This window comes from Somniosus microcephalus, chromosome 9 (assembly GCF_052327205.1).
Source record: "Somniosus microcephalus isolate GS21.2 chromosome 9, FLI_Smic_1.0, whole genome shotgun sequence".
Taxonomy (NCBI): Eukaryota; Metazoa; Chordata; class Chondrichthyes; order Squaliformes; family Somniosidae; genus Somniosus; species Somniosus microcephalus.
Window position 1 is genome coordinate 110,919,677 of NC_140995.1, and position 25,426 is coordinate 110,945,102.

The following is a 25,426-nucleotide window of genomic DNA, read 5'->3' on the forward strand; positions in this document are numbered from 1 at the left end:
CTGATTGCCAGTGTGAGAACGAACCATTTATCCCAACTCTCTGAGTTGCTCTCAGTCCCAGTGTACCTGTGATGTTATTAATGATTTACCCTCAGTCCCAGTAACGTTTTTAATGATTTACTCTCAGTCCCAGTGTGTGATGTTATTAATGATTTACTCTCAGTCCCAGTGTACATGTGATGTTATTAATGATTTACTCTCCGTCCCAGTGTACCTGTGATGGTATTAATGATTTACTCTCAGTCCCAGTGTAGCTGTGATGTTATTAATGATTTACTCCCAGTCCCAGTGTGTGATGTTATTAATGATTTACTCTCAGTCCCAGTGTAGCTGTGATGTTATTAATGATTTACTCCCAGTCCCAGTGTGTGATGTTATTAATGATTTACTCCCAGTCCCAATGTGTGATGTTATTAATGATTTACTCCCAGTCCCAGTGTGTGATGTTATTAATGATTTACTCTCAGTCCCATTGTACCGGTGATGTTATTAATGATTTACTCTCAGTCCCAGTGTACCTGTGATGTTTTTAATGATTTACTCTCTGTCCCAGTGTACCTGTGATGTTTTTAATGATTTACTCTCAGTCCCAGTTCTTATGTTCATTAATAAATAGACATTCTTATTATGAACACAGCTAGCTTTTGCTAGACACTTTTATTGAGCACATGTGGACTAGGTACAGTATCTGTAGAGGCACCCATCTTGACTGCTGCCTTCTGGGTAGCCTAGTGCCTCATGGGTAATGTAGTCTTAATATACATACAGCTGGGTAGTGTAGTCTTATACATACAGCTATGTACAGCTCTACACAGCTCTACGGCTCCACCTAGTGTCCACTATAGAATGACATGTTATTGATCATTACAGCCCCCTTTCTTTGAGGTTTAAAAAAATCAATATCAATCAACTTTCAAGAAAACAATAAAGATAATATCAGTAACACTTTTGTTAGTGCTCTATAAACATAAACATTTTCAAAACAGTCAACACATTTTCAAAGCTTTACATTGTACTCAAAGATTAAGTCTATCAGGCTTTTTTACTTCACGTGTGGATCTTCTCAACATGGGTAAGTCTGATGTGTCTTCATGAGATTGTTCTGGCGGTGAATGACAAGATGCAGTTGCGGCATTGTCATCAATCTGCTCTTGAATAGTCTCTTGTGTTTTTAGGAGGGAATGGCGGTTCCTCCTGAGAATCTGTCCTTCCTCAGTTCTAACAGTGTATGACCTTGGTCCTACTTCCTCAAGAACTGTAGCTTTCCTGTTCCATGCATCTGGATCTTCAATCCTGACAACATCATCCCTTGTCAATGGTTTTAGAGTTTTGGATGACTTGTCATAGTATGATTTCTGTTTCAGCTTTAACAGCTGAAGTCTCTGTCTCAGTTCCTCACTTTGCTGTTCTTTTGCACAGCAGGGTAGCGTGGTGCGCAACTTGCGACCCATTAGTAGTTCAGCAGGTGAAGAACCAGAGTCTAAAGGTGAGGCTCGGTAGCTCAGCAGGGCGAGATAAGGACCAGACTTGCTTTCTGTCGCTTTCTTCAGTAGCTGCTTGAGAACTTGAACACCTTTCTCTGCCTTACCAGTTGACTGAGCATACAAAGGACTGGATGTGATGTGCTGAAAGTCATAATGTGCTGCAAACTGTTGCCACTCCTTACAGTTGAAGCACGGACCATTGTCGCTAACGGCAATCCTGGGAGTTCCATGTCTTTCTGTCCATGCGAACTCATTTGTTTTATGTAGCAGGTCTCGCAGGCAGGCTGTCTTGGCTGACAAGTTAGGAATGAACTTTCCAATGAAGTTTATCATCCCCATGATGCGTAGCACTCCTTTTTTGTCAGTGGGTCGGGGCATTTTGAGTATGGCGTTTACTTTTTCCATATCTGGCTCTATTCCTTTACCAGATAGATTATCTCCTAGGAAAGTGACTTCCTGGACGCCAAACTGACACTTGGCTTTGTTGAGCTTCAGTCCATTCCAGCGTATGCTCTGTAGCACTTTAGTCAGTCTCTCATTGTCTTCTTTCAGTGTGGAGCCCCAGATGTTGATGTCATCAACATAGACCCGAACTCCTTCCAGACCTTCAATTATGTGTTCTATCGCTCTATGAAAGATTTCAGATGCAGATATTATCCCGAAAGGCATTCTGAGGAAACAATACCTGCCAAATGGTGTGTTGAAGGTACAGTATTTGGTGCTCTCTTCATCCAGTTTTAGTTGCCAAAATCCTCGTGAGGCATCGAGCTTTGTAAAGTATCTGGCACCTGACATTTCACTGGTGATTTCTTCTCGCTTGGGAATCTGGTAGTGTTCACGTTTTATGTTTGCATTTAAGTCCTTTGGATCCATGCATATTCTTAGATCATTGTTCTTTTTCTTTACACATACCATGGAGTTAACCCAGTCTGTTGGCTCTTCGACTTTCCTGATGACTCCTAGTGTGGTCATTCTGTCCAGTTCATTCTTGAGCCGGTCACGCAGGGGTGCTGGAACTCTTCGTGGAGCATGTACCACTGGCTGAGCATCCTCCTTTAGCTGGATCTTGTAAGTGAATGGTAGAACTCCAAATCCTTTGAACACATCCTGAAAATTATTCACTACAGAATCCATCGAGTCATCTGGTCTGCTTATGGCACAGTTTATACGGTAGACTCTCTTGACCAGTTCTAAGTCCTCACAAGCTTTGTCACCTAGTAGAGAATCAAGTCCTTCAGCCACAACAGAAAACATGAGATGATGCACTTTGTCTTTGACTGTCACTTTAAGTCTGCATACACCTAAGCTATCTATTTTCTGTCCATTATAGTTCTTCAGTAGTACTGACTTTTTCTGTATTTTGGGCTTTTCTTTCATATATTTAATGTCACTCATACTGATTAAGTTTGCTTTTGCCCCAGTGTCTAGTTTCAATGTAACTAATGCTCCATTTATCTGCAGTGGGATCATCCATTTGTCCACTTTTACTGCATTGACTTTATGTTCAGCATTGTCCATTTCTGAGGGCTGCACATTTTCTGTATCCTTTTTGATATTGTCACTTGACACTATTCCTACAAAAAATGTCTCACTTAAATCAGTGTCCTCAATTACATTAACTCGTTGCCCTTTCTTAGTTTGTACTTTTGAAAAGCATTGTTTGGCAAAGTGATTCTTTCCATTACACTTTGTGCACATTTTTCCAAACGCTGGGCATTGTCTTAACTGGTGTTTGTAACCACAGCGTTTACAATTAAAAATTTCATCCTCCGATTGCTTTTCATTTCTGTTCTGCCCACGTTTCTTCCCCTTGTAGGACACAGCACCGACAGCAGCATTATCACTCATTACAATCGCATCATTATTGATTTCACTGAAAGTCTTCGCGTGCTTTCGAGCTAGCTCGCGAGCTTGGCATATTTTCACCGCATTTTCCAAATTTAGTTCGGTTTCTCTCAACAGACGTTCCCTGACTTTTTTATCATGAATACCAAACACAATCTGGTCACGAATCATGGATGCTTTGAGCTCAGAGAAATTACATGTCTGTGCTTTCAGTTTCAGATCAGTTATAAAGCTATCAAAAGTCTCAGTTTGCTGCTGTGTCCGAGAACAGAAGATGTATCTTTCATAGGTCTCATTCTTTTTGGGAGAGCAATGTGCATCAAATTTTTTTAGCACATCTTCTAATTTTTCTCTGTTCTCCTCTGGATTAAATACAAATGTATTAAATACCTCTATCGCCTGTGGGCCTGCAACCATAAGCAGCAACGCTATCTTCCTTGTGTCTGGCTTCGTACCGAATCCGATGGCTGCAATGTAGAGTTCGAATTGTTGTTTAAAAGTCTGCCAATTGTGGTCGATATTTCCTGTGAGTTTCAAACGCTCTGGTGGCTTCAAATTCTCCATGTCGCTTTTCACAATTTTCAGCAGATATTCACCATCATGGTACCATCTCATGTTCATTAATAAATAGACATTCTTATTATGAACACAGCTAGCTTTTGCTAGACACTTTTATTGAGCACATGTGGACTAGGTACAGTATCTGTAGAGGCATCCATCTTGACTGCTGCCTTGTGGGTAGCCTAGTGCCTCATGGGAAATGTAGTCTTAAGATACATACAGCTGGGTAGTGTAGTCTTATACATACAGCTATGTACAGCTCTACACAGCTCCACGGCTCCACCTAGTGTCCACTATAGAATGACATGTTATTGATCAATACACCAGTGTACCTGTGATGTTTTTAATGATTTACTCCCAGTCCCAGTGTACCTGTGTTGTTTTTAACGATTTACTCTCTGTCCCAGTGTACCTGTGATGGCATTAATGATTTACTCTCAGTCCCAGTGTGTGATGTTGTTAATGATTTACTCCCAGTCCCAGTGTGTGATGTTATTAATGATTTACTCTCAGTCCCAGTGTACCGGTGTTGTTATTAATGCTTTACTCTCAGTCCCAGTGTACCTGTGATGTTATTAATGATTTACTCTCACTCCCAGTGTGTGATATTATCAATGATTTACTCTCAGTCCCACTGTACCTGTGATGTTATTAATGATTTACTCTCAGTCCCAGTGCGTGATGTTATTAATGATTTACTCTCAGTCCCAGTGAACCTGTGACGTTATTAATGATTTACTCTCAGTCCCAGTGCGTGATGTTATTAATGATTTACTCTCAGTCCCAGTACGTGATTTTATTAATGATTTACTCTCAGTCCCAGTGTGTGATGTTATTAATGATTTACTCTCAGTCCCAGTGAACCTGTGACGTTATTAATGATTTACTCTCAGTCCCAGTGTACCTGTGATGTTATTAATGGTTTACTCTCAGTCCCAGTGTGTGATATTATTAATGATTTACTCTCAGTCCCAGTGTGTGATGTTATTAATGATTTACTCTCAGTCCCAGTACGTGATGTTATTAATGATTTACTCTCAGTCCCAGTGAACCTGTGACGTTGTTAATGATTTACTCTCAGACCCAGTGTGTGATGTTATGAATGATTTACTCTCAGTCCAAGTGTGTGATATTATTAATGATTTACTCTCAGTCCCAGTGTACCTGTGATGTTATTAATGAATTACTCTCAATCCCAGTGTGTGATGTTATTAATGATTTACTCTCAGTCCCAGTGTGTGATATTATTAATGATTTACTCTCAGTCCCAGTGTGTGATGTTATTAATGATTTACTTTCAGTCCCAGTGTGTGATGTTATTAATGATTTACTTTCAGTCCCAGTGTACCTGTGATGTTAATAATGATTTACTCTCAGTCCCAGTGTGTGATGTTATTAATCATTTACTCTCAGTCCCAGTGTGTGATGTTATTAATGATTTACTTTCAGTCCCAGTGTACCTGTGATGTTATTAATGATTTACTCTCAGTCCCAGTGCGTGATGTTATTAATGATTTACTCTCAGTCCCAGTGTGTGATGTTATTAATGATTTACTCTCAGTCCCAGTGAACCTGTGACGTTATTAATGATTTACTCTCAGTCCCAGTACGTGATGTTATTAATGATTTACTCTCAGTCCCAGTGTGTGATGTTATTAATGATTTACTCTCAGTCCCAGTGAACCTGTGACGTTATTAATGATTTACTCTCAGTCCCAGTGTACCTGTGATGTTATTAATGATTTACTCTCATTCCCACTGTACCTGTGACGTTATTAATGATTTACTCTCAGTCCCAGTGTGTGATGTTATTAATGATTTACTCTCAGTCCCAGTGTACCTGTGACGTTATTAATGATTTACTCTCAGTCCCAGTGTACCTGTGAAGTTATTAATGATTTACTCTCAGTCCCAGTGTACCTGTGATGTTATTAATGATTTACTCTCAGTCCCAGTGTATGATGTTATTAATGATTTACTCTCAGTCCCAGAGTGTGATGTTATTAATGATTTACCCTCATTCCCAGTGTGTGATGTTATTAATGATTTACTCTCAGTCCCAGTGTACCTGTGGTGTTATTAATGATTTACTCTCAGTCCCAGTGTGTGATGTTATTAATGATTTACTCAATCCCAGTGTACCTGTGGTGTTATTAATGATTTACTCTCAGTCCCAGTGTACCTGTGACGTTATTAATGATTTACTCTCAGTCCAATGCGTGATGTTATTAATGATTTACTCTCAGTCCCAGTGTGTGATGTTATTAATGATTTACCCTCAGTCCCAGTGTACCTGTGATGTTATTAATGATTTACCCTCAGGTCCAATGTACGTGTGATTTTATTAATGATTTACTCTCAGTCCCAGTGTACCTGTGATGTTAAAAATATAAAAACAGATAGCAAAAGTTTCTATAGTTATATAAAAAGAGAAAGGGTGGCTAAAGTAAATGTTGGTCCCTTAGAGGATGAGACCGGGAAATTAATGGTGGGAAACATGGAGATGGTAAAAACGCTGAACAATTATTTTGTAGCAATCTTTACGGTAGAGAACACTAAGAATATCCCAACACTGGACAAATAGGGGGCTCTAGCGGGGGGAGGAGCTAAATACGATTAAAATCACTAAGGATGTGGTACTTGGTAAAATAATGGGACTCAAGGCGGATAAATCCCCTGGACCTGATGGCTTACATCCTAGGGTCTTGAGGGAAGTGCTGGTAGGGATTGTGGATGCATTGGTAATAATTTTCCGAAACTCCCTGGACTCAGCAAAGGTTCCGGCAGATTGGAAAACTGCTAATGTAACACCCTTATTTAAAAAGGGTAGTAGGCAGAAAGCTGGAAACTATAGACCTGTTAGCCTAACATCTGTGTTTGGTAAAATTTTAGAGTCCATTATTAAGGAGACAGTAACGGGACATTTGGGTAAACATAATTTAATAGGACAAAGTCAGCATGGTTTTATGAAGGGGAAGTCATGTTTGACAAATTTGCTCGAGTTCTTTGAGGAAGTAACATACAGGGTGGATAAAGGGGAACTAGTGGACGTTGTGTATTTAGACTTCCAAAAGGCATTTGACAAGGTGCCACACAAAAGATTATTGCTCAAGATAAAAAAATCATGGGATTGGGGGTAATATTCTGGCATGGGTGGAGGATTGGCTATCTAACAGAAAGCAGAGAGTTGGGATAAATGGTTCGTTCTCAGACTGGCAATCAGTAACTACTGGTGTTCCGCAGGGGTCAGTGCTGGGTCCCCAACTCTTTACAATCTATATTAATGATTTGGAGGAGGGGACCGAGTATAACATATCAAAGTTTGCAGATGATACAAAGATGGGAAGGAAAGTAGTGAGTGAGGAGGACATAAAAAACCTGCAAAGGGACATAGACAGGCAAAGTAAGTGGGCAGAGATTTGGCAGATGGAATACAATACTGGAAAGTGTGTGGTTATGCACTTTGGCAGGAAAAATCATAGAGCAAGTTATTATCTTAATGGCAAGAAACTGGAAAGTACTGTCGTACAAAGGGATCTGGGGGTCCTGGTGCACGAAACTCAAAACGTTAGTACGCAGGTGCAGCAAGTGATCAAGAAGGCCAATGGAATGTTGACTTTTATTGCTAGGGGGATAGAATATAAAAACAGGGAGGTATTGTTGCAGTTGTACAAGGTATTGGTGAGACCGCACCTGGAATACTGCATACAGTTTTGGTGTCCATACTTAAGAAAAGACATACTTGCTCTCGAGTCAGTACAAAGGAGGTTCACTCGGTTAATCCCGGGGATGAGGGGGTGGACATATGAGGAGAGGTTGAGTAGATTGGGACTCTACTCATTGGAGTTCAGAAGAATGAGAGGCGATCTTATTGAAACATATAAGATTGTGAAGGGGCTTGATCGGGTGGATGTGGTGAGGATCTTCCCAATGATGGGTCAAACTAGAACTAGGGGGCATAATCTTAGAATAAGGGGCTGCTCTTTCAAAACTGAGATGAGGAGAAACTTCTTCACTCAGAGGGTTGTAGGTCTGTGAAATTTGCTGCCCCAGAAAGCTATGGAAGCTAAATCATTAAATAAATTTAAAACAGAAATAGACAGTTTCTTAGCAGTAAAGGGAATTAGGGGTTACGGGGAGCGGGCAGGAAATTGGACATGAGTCTATGTTCGGAATGGTCATGGCCTGTGGTTAACGGAGCGGGCCCAGGGGCCGTGTAGCCTGGTTCTGCTCCTACTTCTTGTGTTCTAATTACGTGTAGATTTCAGGAGATGGTTCTATTCCTGTTCCTGGCTGGGGTGGAGATCACTTTTTACAGAAGGTAAGTACTGTAGAAAATATAGGGACAGTGATCTCCTGGACGAGTTTCGATCGCCTAGATGGGTCAGAGAGGAATTTCCCAGATTTTTTTCTCCCAAATTGGCCATTGGGCTTTTTATCTGGTTTTTCGCCTCTCCCAGGAGATCACATGGGTTCGAGAGGGATGTAGAGTGATATTAGAATCGAGGTTAGGATCAGATCAGCCATGATCTTATTGAATGGTGGAGCAGGCTCGAGGGGCCAATTGGCCTACTCCTGCTCCAATTTCTTATGTTCTTATGGATGATTTACTCTCAGTCCCAGTGTGTATGTTATTAATGATTTACTCTCAGTCCCAGTGTGTGATGTTATTAATGATTTACTCTCAGTCCCAGTGTGTGGTGTTATTAATGATTTACTCTCAGTCCCAGTGTGTGATGTTATTAATGATTTACTCTCAGTCCCAGTGAACCTGTGACGTTATTAATGATTTACTCTCAGTCCCAGTGTGTGATTTTATTAATGATTTACTCTCAGTCCCAGTGTCCCTGTGACGTTATTAATGATTTACTCTCAGTCCCAGCGTGTGATGTTATCAATGATTTACTCTCAGTCCCAGTGTGTGATGTTATTAATCATTTACTCTCAGTCCCAGTGTACCTGTGATGTTAATAATGATTTACCCTCAGTCCCAGTGTGATGTTATTAATGTTTTGCTCTCAGTCCCAGCGTGTGATGTTATTAATGTTTTGCTCTCAGTCCCAGTGTACCTGTAATGTTATTCATGATTTACCCTCATTTCCATTGTACCTGTGGCATTATTAATGATTTACTCTCAGTCCCAGTGTGTGGTGTTATTAATGATTTACTCTCAGTCCCAGTGAACCAGTGATGTTATTCATGATTTACTCTCAGTCCCAGTGTGTGATGTTATTAATGATTTACTCTCAGTCCTTGTGTGATGTTATTAATGATTTACTCTCAGTCCCAGTGTATCCGTGGTGTTATTAATGATTTACTCTCAGTCCCAGTGTGTGATGTTGTTAATGATTTACTCTCAGTCCCAGTGTGTGATGTTATTAATGATTCACTCTCAGTCCCAGTGTGTGATGTTATTAATGATTTACTCTCAGTCCCAGTTTACCTGTGATGTAATTAATGATTTACACTCAGTCCCAGTGTACCTGTGACGTTATTAATGATTTACCCTCAGTCCCAGTTTGTGATGTTATTAATGATTTACCCTCATTCCCAGTGTGTGATGTTATTAATGATTTACTCTCCGTCCCAGTGTACCTGTGACGTTATTAATGATTTACTCTCCGTCTCAGTGTACCTGTGACGTTATTAATGATTTACTCTCAGTCCCAGTGTGTGATGTTATTAATGATTTACTCTCAGTCCCAGTGTGTGATGTTATTAATGATTTACTCTCAGTCCCAGTGTGTGATGTTATTAATGATTTACTCAGTCCCAGTGAACCTGTGACGTTATTAATGATTTACTCTCAGTCCCAGTGTACCTGTGATTTTATTAATGATTTACTCTCAGTCCCAGTGTGTGATGTTATTAATGATTTACACTCAGTCCCAGTGTACCTGTGATGTTATTAATGATTTACTCTCAGTCCCAGTGTGTGATGTTATTAATGATTTACCCTCAGTCCCAGTGTGTGATGTTATTAATTATTTACCCTCATTCCCAGTGTGTGATGTTATTAATGATTTACTCTCAGTCCCAGTGTACCTGTGACGTGATTAATGATTTACTCAGTCCCAGTGTGTGATGTTATTCATGATTTAATCTCAGTCCCAGTGTGTGATGTTATTAATGGTTTAATCTCAGTCCCAATGTACCTGTGATGTTATTAATGATTTACTCTCAATCCCAGTGTACCTGTGACATTATTAATGATTTACTCTCAGTCCCAGTGTGTGATGTTATTAATGATTTACTCTCTGTCCCAGTGTGTGATGTCATTAATGATTTACTCTCAGCCCCAGTGTACCTGTGACGTTATTAATGGTTTACTCTCTGTCTCAGTGTGTGATGTTACTAATGATTTACTCAGTCCCAGTGTACCTGTGATGTTATTAATGATTTACTCTCAGTCCCAGTGCGTGATGTTATTAATGATTTACACTCAGTCCCAGTGTGTGATGTTATTAATGACTTACTCTCAGTCCCAGTGTACCTGTGATGTTATTAATGATTTACTCTCAGTCCCAGTGTACCTGTGATGGTATTAATGATTTACTCTCAGTCCCAGTGTGTGATGTTATTAATGATTTACCCTGATTCCCAGTGTGTGATGTTATTAATGATTTACTCTCAGTCCCAGTGTACCTGTGACGTTATTAATGATTTACTCTCAGTCCCAGTGTGTGATGTTATTAATGATTTACTCTCAGTCCCAGTGTACCTGTGACATTATTAATAATTTACTCTCAGTCCCAGTGTACCTGTGACGTTATTAATGATTTACTCTCAGTCCCAGTGTGTGATGTTATTAATGATTTACTCTCAGTCCCAGAGTGTGATGTTATTAATGATTTACTCTCAGTCCCAGTGTACCTGTGATGTTATTAATGATTTACTCTCAGTCCCAGTGTACCTATGATGTTATTAATGATTTACTCTCAGTCCCAGTGTGTGATATTATTAATGATTTACTCTCAGTCCCAGTGTACCGGTGATGTTATTAATGATTTACTCTCAGTCCCAGTGTACCTGTGACATTATTAATGATTTACTCTCAGTCCCAGTGTACCTGTGACATTATTAATGATTTACTCTCAGTCCCAGTGTACCTGTGACGTTATTAATGATTTACTCTCAGTCCCAGTGTGTGATGTTATTAATGATTTACACTCAGTCCCAGTGTGTGATGTTATTAATGATTTACTCTCAGTCCCAGTGTGTGATGTTATTAATGATTTACACTCAGTCCCAGTGTGTGATGTTATTAATGATTTACTCTCAGTCCCAGTGTGTGATGTTATTAATGATTTACACTCAGTCCCAGTGTGTGATGTTATTAATGATTTACTCTCAGTCCCAGTGTGTGATGTTATTAATGATTTACTCTCAGTCCCAGTGTGTGACATTATTAATGATTTACTCTCAGTCCCAGTGTGTGATGTTATTGATGATTTACTCTCAGTCCCAGAGTGTGGTGTTATTAATGATTTACTCTCGGTCCCAGTGTACCTGTGATGTTATTAATGATTTCCTCTCAGTCCCAGTGTACCTGTGATGTTATTAATGATTTACCCTCAGCTCCAATGTACCTATGATTTTATTAATGATTTACTCTCAGTCCCAGTGTACCTGTGATGTTAAAAATATAAAAACAGATAGCAAAAGTTTCTATAGTTATATAAAAAGAAAAAGGGTGGCTAAAGTAAATGTTGGTCCCTTAGAGGATGAGACCGGGAAATTAATGGTGGGAAACATGGAGATGGCAAAAACGCTGAACAATTATTTTGTATCTATCTTTACGGTAGAGGACACTAAGAATATCCCAACAATGGACAAATAGGGGGCTCTGGCGGGCGGGGGGGGCGGGGAGGAGCTAAATACGACTAAAATCACTAAGGAAGTGGTACTTGGTAAAATAATGGGACTCAAGGCGGATAAATCCCCTGGACCTGATGGCTTACATCCTAGGGTCTTGAGGGAAGTGGCGGTAGGGATTGTGGATGCATTGGTAATTATTTTCCCAAACTCCCTGGACTCAGCAAAGGTCCCGGCAGATTGGAAAACTGCTAATGTAACACCCTTATTTAAAAAGGGTAGTAGGCAGAAGGCGGGAAACTATAGACCTGTTAGCCTAACATCTGTGGTTGGTAAAATTTTAGAGTCCATTATTAAGGAGACAGTAACGGGACATTTGGATAAACATAATTTAATAGGACAAAGTCAGCATGGTTTTATGAAGGGGAAGTCACATTTGACAAATTTGCTTGAGTTCTTTGAGGAAGTAACATACAGGGTGGATAAAGGGGAACCAGTGGACGTAGTGTATTTAGACTTCCAAAAGGCATTTGACAAGGTGCCACACAAAAGATTATTGCTCAAGATAAAAAATCATGGGATTGGGGGTAATATTCTGGCATGGGTGGAGGATTGGCTATCTAACAGAAAGCAGAGAGTTGGGATAAATGGTTCGTTCTCAGACTGGCAATCAGTAACTACTGGTGTTCCGCAGGGGTCAGTGCTGCGTCCCCAAATCTTTACAATCTATATTAATGATTTGGAGGAGGGGACCGAGTGTAACATATCAAAGTTTGCAGATGATACAAAGATGGGAAGGAAAGTAGTGAGTGAGGAGGACATAAAAAACCTGCAAAGGGACATAGACAGGCTAAGTAAGTGGGCAAAGATAATACAATACTGGAAAGTGTGAGGTTATGCACTTTGGCAGGAAAAATCATAGAACAAGTTATTATCTTAATGGCAAGAAACTGGAAAGTACTGTCGTACAAAGGGATCTGGGGGTCCTGGTGCACGAAACTCAAAAAGTTAGTACGCAGGTGCAGCAAGTGATCAAGAAGGCCAATGGAATGTTGGCTTTTATTGCTAGGGGGATAGAATATAAAAACAGGGAGGTATTGTTGCAGTTGTACAAGGTATTGGTGAGACCGCATCTGGAATACTGCATACAGTTTTGGTGTCCATACTTAAGAAAAGACATACTTGCTCTCGAGTCAGTACAAAGAAGGTTCACTCGGTTAATCCCAGGGATGAGGGGGTGGACATATGAGGAGAGGTTGAGTAGATTGGGACTCTACTCATTGGAGTTCAGAAGAATGAGAGGCGATCTTATTGAAACATATAAGATTGTGAAGGGGCTTGATCGGGTGGATGTGGTGAGGATCTTCCCAATGATGGGTGAAACTAGAACTAGGGGGCATAATCTTAGAATAAGGGGCTGCTCTTTCAAAACTGAGATGAGGAGAAACTTCTTCACTCAGAGGGTAGTAGGTCTGTGAAATTTGCTGCCCCAGAAAGCTGTGGAAGCTAAATCATTAAATAAATTTAAAACAGAAATAGACAGTTTCTTAGAAGTGAAGGGAATTAGGGGTTACGGGGAGTGGGCAGGAAATTGGACATGAGTCTATGTTCGGAACGGTCATGGCCCTGTGGATAACGAATCGTGCCCAGAGGCCGTGTAGCCTGGTTCTGCTCCTACTTCTTGTGTTCTAATTATGTGTTAGATTTCAGGAGATGGTTCTATTCCTGTTCCTGGCTGGGGTGGAGATCACCTTTTACAGAAGGTACGTACTGTAGAAAATATAGGGACAGTGATCTCCTGGACGAGTTTCGATCGCCTAGATGGGTCGGAGAGGAATTTCCCAGATTTATTTCTCCCAAATTGGCCATTGGATTTTTTATCTGGTTTTTCGCCTCTCCCAGGAGATCACATGGGTTCGTGATTGATGTAGAGTGATAGTAGAATTGAGGTTAGGATCAGATCAGCCATGATCTTATTGAATGGTGGAGCAGGCTCGAGGGGCCGATTGGCCTACTCCTGCTCCTATTTCTTATGTTCTTATTAATGATTTACTCTCAGTCCCAGTGTGTGATGTTATTAATGATTTACTCTCAGTCCCAGTGTGTGATGTTATTAATGACTTACTCTCAGTCCCAGTGTACCTGTGACGTTATTAATGATTTACTCTCAGTCCCAGTGTACCTGTGACGTTATTAATTATTTACTCTCAGTCCCAGTGTACCTGTGATGTTATTAATTATTTACTCTCAGTCCTAGTGTACCTGTGATGTTATTAATGATTTACTCTCGGTCGCAGTGTACCTGTGATGTTATTAATGAGTTACCCTCAGTCCCAGCAATATGTTTTTAATGATTTACTCTCAGTCCCAGTGTGTGATGTTATTAATGATTTACCCTCATTCCCAGTGTACCTGTGATGTTATTAATCATTTACTCTCAGTCCCAGTGTCCCTGTGACGTTATTAATGGTTTACTCTCAGTCCCAGTGTGATGTTATTAATGATTTACTCTCAGTCCCAGTGTGTGATGTTATTAATGATTTACTCTCAGTCCCAGTGTGTGATGTTATTAATAATTTACTCTCAGTCCCAGTGTGTGATGTTATTGATGATTTACCTCAGTTCCAGTGTGATGTTTTTAATGATTTACTCTCTGTCCCAGTGTACCTGTGATGTTATTAATGATTTACTCTCAGTCCCAGTGTACCTGTGACGTTATTAATGATTTACTCAGTCCCAGTGTGTGATATTATTAATGATTTACTCTCAGTCCCAGTGTACATGTGATGTTATTAATGATTTATTCTCAGTCCCCGTGCACCTGCGGTTTTGTTACTAATTTCACCTGTGGTCGAGGTGTATTTGCAGTGGTGTTAATGATTAATACTCTCAGTTGATCTGTTGGTGCATTTGTACTAAGGATTCTTCACCCTTAATGTTGTTTGCAGTGATGTCGCAGTGCAGGATTCTTCGCTGCAATTCTGAATTTGTTTCTGCCACGACACATCTCGACGATTCTTTGAATGAAGACTTTTGCATGGCCTTACGATCTTACTCACTCTGTACCCAACGAACTTCTTGGTTCTGCCGCGGTGACCTGGTGTACCATTCTGCTGTGCAAGGAATCGAGGACTTAATGATCCAGCATAATTGCTCCAAGGACGGAGCAGCCTCTTTACCTCGTCCGCGGGTCCCGGCAGATAATCAGGAGAATCTACACCTACCAGACACCTGCAAATATGAGAAGAGCTTTTACTTTAAACAACGCCAGAAACCTACCTACCTGCACTGTGGCATCTTTGGGAGTCTCCACATCAGGACATTTTACAATGATTTTCAGACATGCAGAGTTCAGGGTGCATGGCCAGTGATTGACAACAATTACCTATCTGTGCAATTGACTAATGTGCCTATCTCACCACATCACAACATATCGGCAATCAGCAAGGTGATGTCCGAGGGGGATTTTGCAGTGAGACCTCACCATTAGTAATATAGTACACTGAAAAATTGGCACATTTAATTAGCTTCAAATTGGCTACACTTTGATGTTCACTAATTGGCTAAAGTTAACAATCACTAACAGAGTGGTGTTAATGTTCAGAAACAACAACCAGTATTTATATAGCGCATTTAACGTCGTACGGCGCTTTACAGGAGCGTTGTCAAATTGAACCACATCAGGATAAATTAGGGCATAAAGAGGTAGGTTTTAAGGAGCATCTTAAAGGAGGAAAGAGAGGTAGCGAGGCAGAGAGGTTTAGGGAGGGAATTCCAGAGCTTTGGGCCTAGGCAGCTGAAGGCATAGCCACCAATGGTGGAGCGATTAAAATCGGGGATGATTTGGAGGAGCGCAGATATCTTGGAGGGTTGTAGGGCTGGAGGAGATTACAGAGATGAGGAGGGCCGAGGCCATGGAGAGATTTGAAAACAAGGATGAGAATTTTTAAATCAAGACATTGCTTAACCGGGAGTCAACGTAGGTCAGCAAGCACAGGGGTGATGGGTGAACGGGACTTGGTGCGAGTTAGGGCACGGGCAGCAGAGTTTTGGATGATCTTAAGTTTATGGAGTAACAAAATAGTGCTAATATTTACTAACAGAATAGTGCTAATGGTCACTAATGGAATGGTGTCAATATTCAATAACAGAATGGTGTTAATGGTCACAAACAGAAGGGTGTTCACAGTAAGTTACAGAATGGTATTCATGTTGGCCGAGAGAATTGTGTTAAAGTTCAGCAAAAGAATGGTGTTAACAATCACTAACAGAATTAAATGAGAAATTAGAGATGCATGCAATAAGGGCACAGCAGTTATCATGGGTGACTTTAACCGACATATAGATTGGGCTAACCAAATTAGTAACAATACTGTGGAGGAGGAATTCCTGGATGGTTTCCTGGACCAATGTGTCGAGGAACCAACTAGAGATCAGGCCATCTTAGACTGGATATTATGTAATGAGAAAGGATTAATTAGCAATCTTGTTGTGCGAGGCCCCTTGGGTCAGAGCGATCATAATATGATAGAATTCTTCATTAAGATGGAGAGTGAAGTAGTTGACTCAGAGACTAGGGTCCTGAATTTAAATAAAGGAAACTACGATGGTATGAGGCGCGAGTTGGGTAGGATTGATTGGGAATGTTACTCAAAGGGTTGACGGTGGATAGGCAATGGCAAACATTCAAAGATCGCATGGATGAACTACAGAATTTGTTCATCCCTGTTTGGCATAAAAATAAAACAAAAAAGGTGACTCAACTGTGGCTAACAAGGGAAATTAGGGATAGCATAAGATCCAAGGAGAGGGCATATAAATTGGCCAGAAAAAGCAGTAAACCTGAGGATTGGGAGCTGTTTAGCATTCAGCAAAGGAGGACAAAGGGATTAATTAAGAGGGGGGAAATAGAGTATGAGAGTAAGCTTTCAGGGAACATAAAAACTGATTGTAAAAGCTTTTATAGATATGTGAAGAGAAAAAGATTGGTGAAGTCAAGCGTAGGTCCCTTGCAGTCAGAATCAGGGGAATTTATAATGGGGAACAAAGAAATGGCAGACCAATTAAATACATACTTTGGTTCTGTCTTCACAAAGGAGGACACAAATAAACTCCCAGAGATGTCGGGGAACATAGGGTCTAATGAGAGGGAGGAACTGAAAGAAATCAGTATTTGTAGGGAAATAGTGTTAGGGAAATTGATGGGATTGAAGGCCGATAAATCCCCAGGGCCTGATAATCTACATCCTAGGGTACTTAAGGAAGTGGCCCTAGAAATAGTAGATGCATTGCTGGTCATCTTCCAAAATTCGATAGACTCTGGAACAGTTCCCATGGATTGGAGGGTAGCTAATGTAACCCCACTGTTCAAAAAAGGTGGTAGAGAGAAAACGGAGAATTATAGACTGGTAAGCCTGACATCAGTAGTGGGGAAAATGCTAAAGTCCATTATAAAAGATGTAATAGCAGAGCGGAAAACAGTGAGAGGATCGGACAAAGTCAACATGGATTTACAAAAGGTAAATCGTGCTGGCTAATCTACTGGAATTTTTTGGGGCTGTAACTGGTAGAATAGATAAGGGAGAACCAGTGGATGTGATGTATTTGGACTTTTGGAAGGCTTTCGATAAGGTCCCGCATAAGAGATTAGTGTGTAAAGGCACATGGGATTGGGGGCAAGGTACTGACTTGGATAGAGAACTGGTTGGCAGACAGGAAGCAAAGAGTTGGAATAAACGGGTCTTTTTCCGAGTGGCAGGCAGTGACTAGTGGGGTACCACAGGGATCGGTCCTAGGACCCCAGCTATTCACAATATATATAAATGATCTAGATGAGGGAACTAGATGTAATATCTCCAAGTTTGCAGATGACACAAAGCTGGGTGGGCGTGTGTGCTGTGAGGAGGATGCCAAGAAACTCCAGTATGATTTGGACAGGTTGGGTGATTGGGCAGAAGCATGGCAGATGCAGTATAATGTGGATAAATGCGAGGTTATCCACTTTGGTGGCAAAAAAAGGAAGGCAGATTATTATCTGAATGACAATAGATTGGGAGAAGGGGAAGTGCAACGAGACCTGGGTGTCCTTGTGTACCAGTCGCTGAAGGTAAGCATGCAGGTGCAGCAGGCGGTTAAGAAGGCAAATGGTATGTTGGCCTTCGTAGCGAGAGGATTAGAGTACAGGAGCAAGGATGTCTTGCTGCAGTTGTGCAGGGCCTTGGTGAGACCACATCTTGAGTATTGTGTGCAGTTTTGGTCACCTTATCTGAGGAAGGATGTTCTTGCCATAGAGGGAGTGCAGCGAAGATTCGCCAGACTGATACCTGGGATGGCAGGAATGACGTATGAGGAGAGATTGGGTCGATTGGGCTTATACTCGCTGGAGTTTAGAAGAATGAGAGGGGATCTCATTGAAACTTATAAAATTCTAACAGGACTAGACAGACTAGTTGCAGGAAGGATGTTCCCGATGGCCGGGGAGTCCAGAACCAGGGGTCACAGTCTAAGGATAAGGGGTGAGCCATTTAGGACAGAGATGAGGAGGAATTTCTTTACCCAGAGAGTGGTGAACCTGTGGAATTCTCTACCACAGAAGGCAGTGGAGGTCAATTCATTCTTAAATATATTCAAGAAGGAGTTAGATATATTTCTTAAGGCTAAAGGGATCAAGAGATATGGGGAGAAGGCAGGGACAGGGTACTGAATTTGGATGATCAGCCATGATCTCATTGAATGGCGGAGCAGGCTCAAGGGGCCGAATGTCCTACTCCTGCTATGTTCTAAGTTCTATGTTTCTATGAATGGTGTTATCATTCATTAAGAGAAGGGTGTTAATGTTCACTAACAGAATTATATTAATGTTTACTAAAAGAATGGTGATGACGGTCACTAAAGATGCATGTTAATGTTCAGCAACAGAACGGTGTTAACTGTTACTGAGAGATGATGAGAATGAGAATGTTAACTAAGAGAATGGTATTAACAGTCAGTAATAGAAGGAAATATTCAGCAGGTCAGACAGCATCTACGGAGGGAGAAACAGAGTTAATGTTTCAGGTCAATGACCTTTCATCAGAACTGGAAAAAGTTAGAGATGTTGTAACAGGTTTTAAGCAAGTAGAAAGGCAGGGAAAGGGGGGAGGGGAGGAAAGAACAAAAGGGAAGGTCTGTGATAGGGTGGAAGGTAGGAGAGATTAAATGACAAAAGGGATCATGATGCAAGGCAAAAGGAGATGGTAATGGGACAAGTAAAGAAACAAAAGATGGGTCGAGAGGAGGTGTAAATGGGAATATCAGAATCATCAGCAACAGCTGCCGTCTGGAAAAAATGAGGGCAGAGGTTATGATCTGAAATTTTTTACTCAACGTTGAGTCCGGAAGGTTTTAAAGTGCTTCATAGAAAGTTGAGCTGCTGTTCCTCGAGCATACAGTGAACTTCATTGGAACAGCGTAGGAGGCCGAGTACAGAAGTTAGAGTGGGAGTGGAGTGGAGAATTAAAATAACAGGTGACTGGAAGCTCGGGGTCACCCTTATGGACTGAACGGAGGTGTGCAGCAAAGCGGTCACGCAATCTGCATTTGGTTTCCCCACTGTAGAGGAGACTGCATCGCGAGCAGCAAATACAGTATACGAAATCGAAATAAGTTCAAGTAAATCGCTGTTTCACCTGAAAGGAGTGTTTGGGGCCTTGGATGATGGGAAGGGAGGGGGTAAAGGGGCAGGTGTTGCATCTCCTGCGCTTGCACGGGAAGGTGCCATGGGAAGAGGAGTAGGTGTTGGGGGTGATGGAAGAGTGGACCAGAGTGTCGCGGAAGGAACAGTCCCTTTGAAATGCTGAATGGGGAAGGGAAGGGAAGATGTGTTCGGTGATGGGATCACGCTGGAGGTGGCGGAAATAGCGAAGGATCACCCATTGAATGTGGAGGCTGCTGGGGTGGAAGGTGTGGACAAGGGGAATCCTATCATGGTTCTGGGAGGGAGGGGAAGGATGAGAGCAGAAGAGCGGGAAATGAAACGGACACAGTCGAGGGCCCTGTCAACCATGGTGGCGAGGACATATTAAAAGCACCGGTATGGAAGGTGACATCATCGTAACAGAGTGATGGAGACGGAGAAACTGAGAGAATGGAATAGAGTCCTTACAAGAAGCGGGGTGGGAGGAAGTGTAGTCAAGGTAGCTGTGGCAGTAAGTGGGCTTATAGTGAATAGTGAGAAACACTGAGTGACAGCAGAGCGGGGAGGAAGGGAGGAATAGAACATGAGTGAGGAGCACCGAATGAGAGAGGAGCAGTGATTGTAAAACTGAGAGTGAGGAACAGAGTATGAGTGAGAGTGAGGAAGAGTATGAGTGAATGAGTGAGAATAAAAGTGGAGGGCTTCAGAGAGTGTGAATGTGAGCCATTCACAAAATGCATGTGAAGCAGAGTGCAAAGTTCAGAGATGAATGATTTCTCTCTCATTGGTTTCCAGGTTACTGCTATTTTCAAGAACTCCAAGGAATGCATTGATCAGAAAGTGTATCAAGCTGAAATCGGCAATGTTCCGGCTGCATTTGTCGATGGGTCCGTAAATGGTGGTGATAGAAATGGGGCCAACAGTCTGGTGATTAAGAGGAATTTGGATGCTGGCTGTGTGGAGATCCAGGCAAGTTACATTGGTACAACTTTGATAGTGCGGCAGGTGGGGCAGCACCTGGGCTTCGCCATCCTCATGCCGGAGGAAGTGGCAAGTTCACACACACAGGAGCAGGACCTGCAGCTGTGTGTATCAGGCTGCCCTTTCACAGAAAGGCTTCCCTGGAACTTTCCCCTCTACACTGCACAAGGGGCCAAAGCCAAATGCAAAGAGGGGCTGCTGGTGGAAGATGTCTACTTCGAGTGTTGTGTCTTTGATATCCTGGTGACTGGTGATCCCAATGTTTCATTAGCAGCATTTAGGGCTGTGGAAGATGGTAAAATGTTATACCCAGATAAAGAAATGTTTCATGTGTTGAGGAACTGTGTGCCTGGCAGGCTGACCCTCTGCTGTGTGCTCCTGTTGGCTTCTATGCTGTGGACACTGTCTCTGCAACAAGCAACCTTTCCTGTAAATGCCTGGGGGCCTAAAAACAGAGTCAGTGATTGATTCTGAACAAAGAACTCATAGCTGTTTTCCCGCACTGAGTGCCCACGTGTGAATCAGACCCAGACCTGCAGCTTTAAGTAGAACATAAGAAATAAGAGCAGGAGTAGGCCATTCGGCCCCTCAAGCCTGCTCTGCCATTCAATAAGATCATGGCTGATCTGATCTTGGCCTCAACTCCACTTTTCTGCCTGTTCCCCATAACCCTTGACCCCCCTGTAGTTCAACCATCTGTCTATCTCAGCCTTGCATATATTCAGCGACTCCGCCTCCACAGCTCTCTGGGGTAGAGAATTCCAAAGATTCACAACCCTCAGAAGAAATTCCTCCTCATCTCCGTCTTAAATGGGCGACCCCTTATTCTGAAACTATACCCCCTAGTTCTAGATTCCCCCACGAGGGGAAACATCCTCTCAGCATCTACCCTGTCAAGCCCCCTCAGAATCTTATAGGTTTCAATAAGATCACCTCTCATTCTTCTAAACTCCACTGAGTATAGGCCCAATCTGCTCAACCTTTCCTCATAAGACAACCCCTTCATCACAGAAATCAGCCTAGTGAACCTTCTCTGAACTGCCTCCAATGCTTTTCACTTCATGTTTTACTCACCCATTTTGGGCATCAATGTAAAACTGATACTTCAGTGGCTGAGCCGGCTTGAAATGCACCAAGGCCCTTTGAGTGATTGATGTTTAACTACAAACACTCGACTGTAGCTCCATTTTTAGATTTATCAGCTGTCACCTCATATAATAATACACACAGCCCTCTCTGTCCAGTCAGATATCCACTCGCACACAGTCCAGTCAGATATCCACCCATACACAGTCCAGTCAGATATCCACCCATACACAGTCCAGTCAGATATCCACCCATACACAGTCCAGTCAGATATCCACCCATACACAGTCCAGTCAGATATCCACTCGCACACAGTCCAGTCAGATATCCATCCATACATAGTCCAGTCAGGTATCCACCCATACACAGTCCAGTCAGATATCCACTCGCACACAGTCCAGTCAGATATCCACCCATACATAGTCCAGTCAGGTATCCACCCATACACAGTCCAGTCAGATATCCACCCATACATAGTCCAGTCAGGTATCCACCCATACACAGTCCAGTCAGATATCCACCCATACACAGTCCAGTCAGATATCCACCCATACACAGTCCAGTCAGATATCCACCCATACACAGTCCAGTCAGATATCCACCCATACACAGTCCAGTCAGGTATCCACCCATACACAGTCCAGTCAGATATCCACCCATACACAGTCCAGTCAGATATCCACCCATACACAGTCCAGTCAGGTATCCACCCATACACAGTCCAGTCAGGTATCCACCCATACACAGTCCAGTCAGGTATCCACCCATACACAGTCCAGTCAGGTATCCACCCATACACAGTCCAGCCAGGTATCCACCCATACACAGTCCAGTCAGGTATCCACCCATACACAGTCCAGTCAGGTATCCACCCATACACAGTCCAGTCAGGTATCCACCCATACACAGTCCAGTCAGGTATCCACCCATACACAGTCCAGTCAGATATCATAGAGTCATAGAGTCATAGGGGGAGAAATTGGGTGGAGCCGCAAACGGGGCGCCAAGCTCGCCTGGGCACCGGATTTATCGCAGCGTTTGGAGCAGTAGCGACCGCTGGAAATTCAGCTTGAGCGCCCCACGAGGGACACGGGGCGAGGCTCGAGGCGCTCCGTGTCCCTCTTAGGGCGCTGAAACTGAATATCGCAGCGCAACGTGCCGCAGCGCCACACGTTGCGGCACGGCGCGCTGCGGTACTGCAGGCCTTCCTCCCATTCTTAAGGGGGATGGGCCTGCACCAGTGCGATCAGAGATCGCGAGTGCTGGCAAAAGAGCCCGGCACCGAGCAGACGTGCCGGGCTCTCGGAAAACAGCCGGCAATGCCGCGGGGGGCGATCAGGAGGCCGGGGACGGAGGTGCTGGCAGGCGGCCACCGAAAAAAACGGCCGCCCCACACCTCCACCTTAATTTGCACCACTGCCGCCACAGGAAGGCCCCGTGAACCGGGCGTCATTTGCGAATGGCGCTACAGAGGCGGTCACTGCCAAATATCGAGATCGGGGCGCTGCGCACACCGATGATGTCATCGGAGGCGGCGCAGCGCAATAGGGTAACGCCGCCATTAGCGCCCCAGCTAAATATCGCGGGAGGCGCGGCCAGTGGCGCTAAAGCCACTAAGTGCCCTCTTTAGGCGCTAACTGGTGGCGCAGCCCACCGAATTTCTAAGCCATAGAGTTATACAGCACAGAAAGAGGCCCTTTGGCCCATCACGTCCGCTCCGGCCATCATTCCCTGTCTAATCTAATCCCATTTTCCAGCACTTGGTCCATAGCCTTGTACGCTATGGCATTTCAAGTGCTCATCCAAATGCTTCTTGAATGTTGTGAGGGTTCCTGTCTCTACCACCCTTTCAGACAGCGAGTTCCAGATTCCAACCACCCTCTGGGTGAAAAAGTTCTTCCTCAAATCCCCTCTAAACCTCCTGCCCCTTACCTTGAATCTATGCCCCCTTGTTATTAACCCCTCTACTAAGGGAAAAAGTTCCTTTCTATCTACCCTATCTATGCCCCTCATAATTTTGTACACCTCAATCAGGTCCCCCCTCAGCCTTCTCTGCTCCAAGGAAAACAACCCCAGCCTGTCCAGTCTTTCTTCATAGCTGAAGCGCTCCAGCCCAAGTAACATCCTGGTGAATCTCCTCTGCACCCTCTCCAAAGCAATCACATCCTTCCTACAGTGTGGCGACCAGAACTGGACACAGTATTCCAGCTGTGGCCTAACTAGCGTTTTATACAACTCCATCATAACCTCCCTGCTCTTATATTCTATGCCTCGGCTAATGAAGGCAAGTATCCCATATGCCTTTTTAACCACCTTATCCACCTGTTCTGCTGCCTTCAGGGATCTATGTACATGCACACCAAGGTCCCTCTGATCCTCTGTCTTTCCTAGGGTCCTAACATTCATTGTGTATTCCCTTGCCTTGTTAGTCCCTCCAAAATGCATCACCTCACACTTTTCAGGGTTAAATTCCATACACAGTCCAGTCAGATATCCACCCATACACAGTCCAGTCAGATATCCACCCATACACAGTCCAGTCAAATATCCACCCATACACAGTCCAGTCAGATATCCACCCATTCACAGTCCAGTCAGATATCCACCCATACACAGTCCAGTCAGATATCCACCCATACACAGTCCAGTCAGATATCCACCCATACACAGTCCAGTCAGATATCCACCCATACACAGTCCAGTCAGATATCCACCCATACACAGTCCAGTCAGATATCCACCCATACACAGTCCAGTCAGATATCCACCCATACACAGTCCAGTCAGATATCCACCCATACACAGTCCAGTCAGATATCCACCCATACACAGTCCAGTCAGATATCCACCCATACACAGTCCAGTAAGATATCCACCCATACACAGCCCTGCCTGGTATATGCCCATACACAGCCCTGTACAGTCAGGTATCCACCTGTACAAGGCCCTGAGCAGTCAGGTATTTATCCATGCACCGCCCTTTCTATGCAGTCAGATATCCACCAGTATACCGCCCTGTTGAAATCAGCTGTGCACTGAGGCACAGCCTTTTGGAGTAGAATGGCAGAATTAATTTGCTGACTCAGAAAATTTTAACTTCATGCTATTTTCATTGCTTCACCGACTCATGCATAATTACAGCCACAGTCTAGCATTGACATAGCATCTTAATGTCTCAGGGCATTTCACAGGGAAAGAAGAACTGGTGCTGAGTATAACTGGGGAAGCTAGGGGAGGTGACCAAAGGTGAGAAGACATTTAAAGTTGGGAAGAGAGGCGGAGTTTAGGGAGCTCCACAGAATAGTGCCAAGACAAGTGAAGGCTCTTCCATCAATGACTCTTCCACTACTCGCTTTCAAACAGCCGCCTAACCTCAAACAGACCATCGTTCGCAGCAAATTACCCAGCTTTCAGGAGAACAGCGACCACGACACCACACAACCCTGCCACAGCAACCTCTGCAAGACATGCCAGATCATCAACACAGATACCATCATCACACGTGAGGACACCACCCACCAGGTACATGGTACATACTCATGTGACTCGGACAATGTTGTCTACCTCATACGTTGCAGGAAAGGATGCCCCGGAGCATGGTACATCGGCGAGACCATGCAGACACTGCGACAACGGATGAACGGACACCGCGCAACAATCACCAGGCAGGAGTGTTCCCTCCCAGTCGGGGAACACTTCAGCAGTCAAGGACATTCAGCCTCCGATCTTCGGGTAAGCATTCTCCAAGGCGACCTTCGAGACACACGACAACGCAAAATCGTCGAGCAGAAACTGATAGCCAAGTTCCGCACCCATGAGGACGGCCTCAACCGAGATCTTGGGTTCATGTCACGCTACATGTAACCCCACCTGATGCAGGGTCATCCAGACTCGAGTCGACATTGGCTTGTTCTCTCTACACAGATGCGGCCGGACCTGCTGTGATTTCCAGCAACAACAAAAAAATGTTTTTTGTCTT

The 25,426-nt window shown here is 43.2% G+C and overlaps 1 pseudogene; it reads left to right on the top strand.

Moving 5' to 3' along the window:
* LOC147112597 (repulsive guidance molecule A-like) overlaps nucleotides 1-21,734 on the top strand; it is a 79,819-nt pseudogene extending 58,085 nt beyond the window's left edge.
* Nucleotides 21,735-25,426: the final 3,692 nt, after the last annotated feature.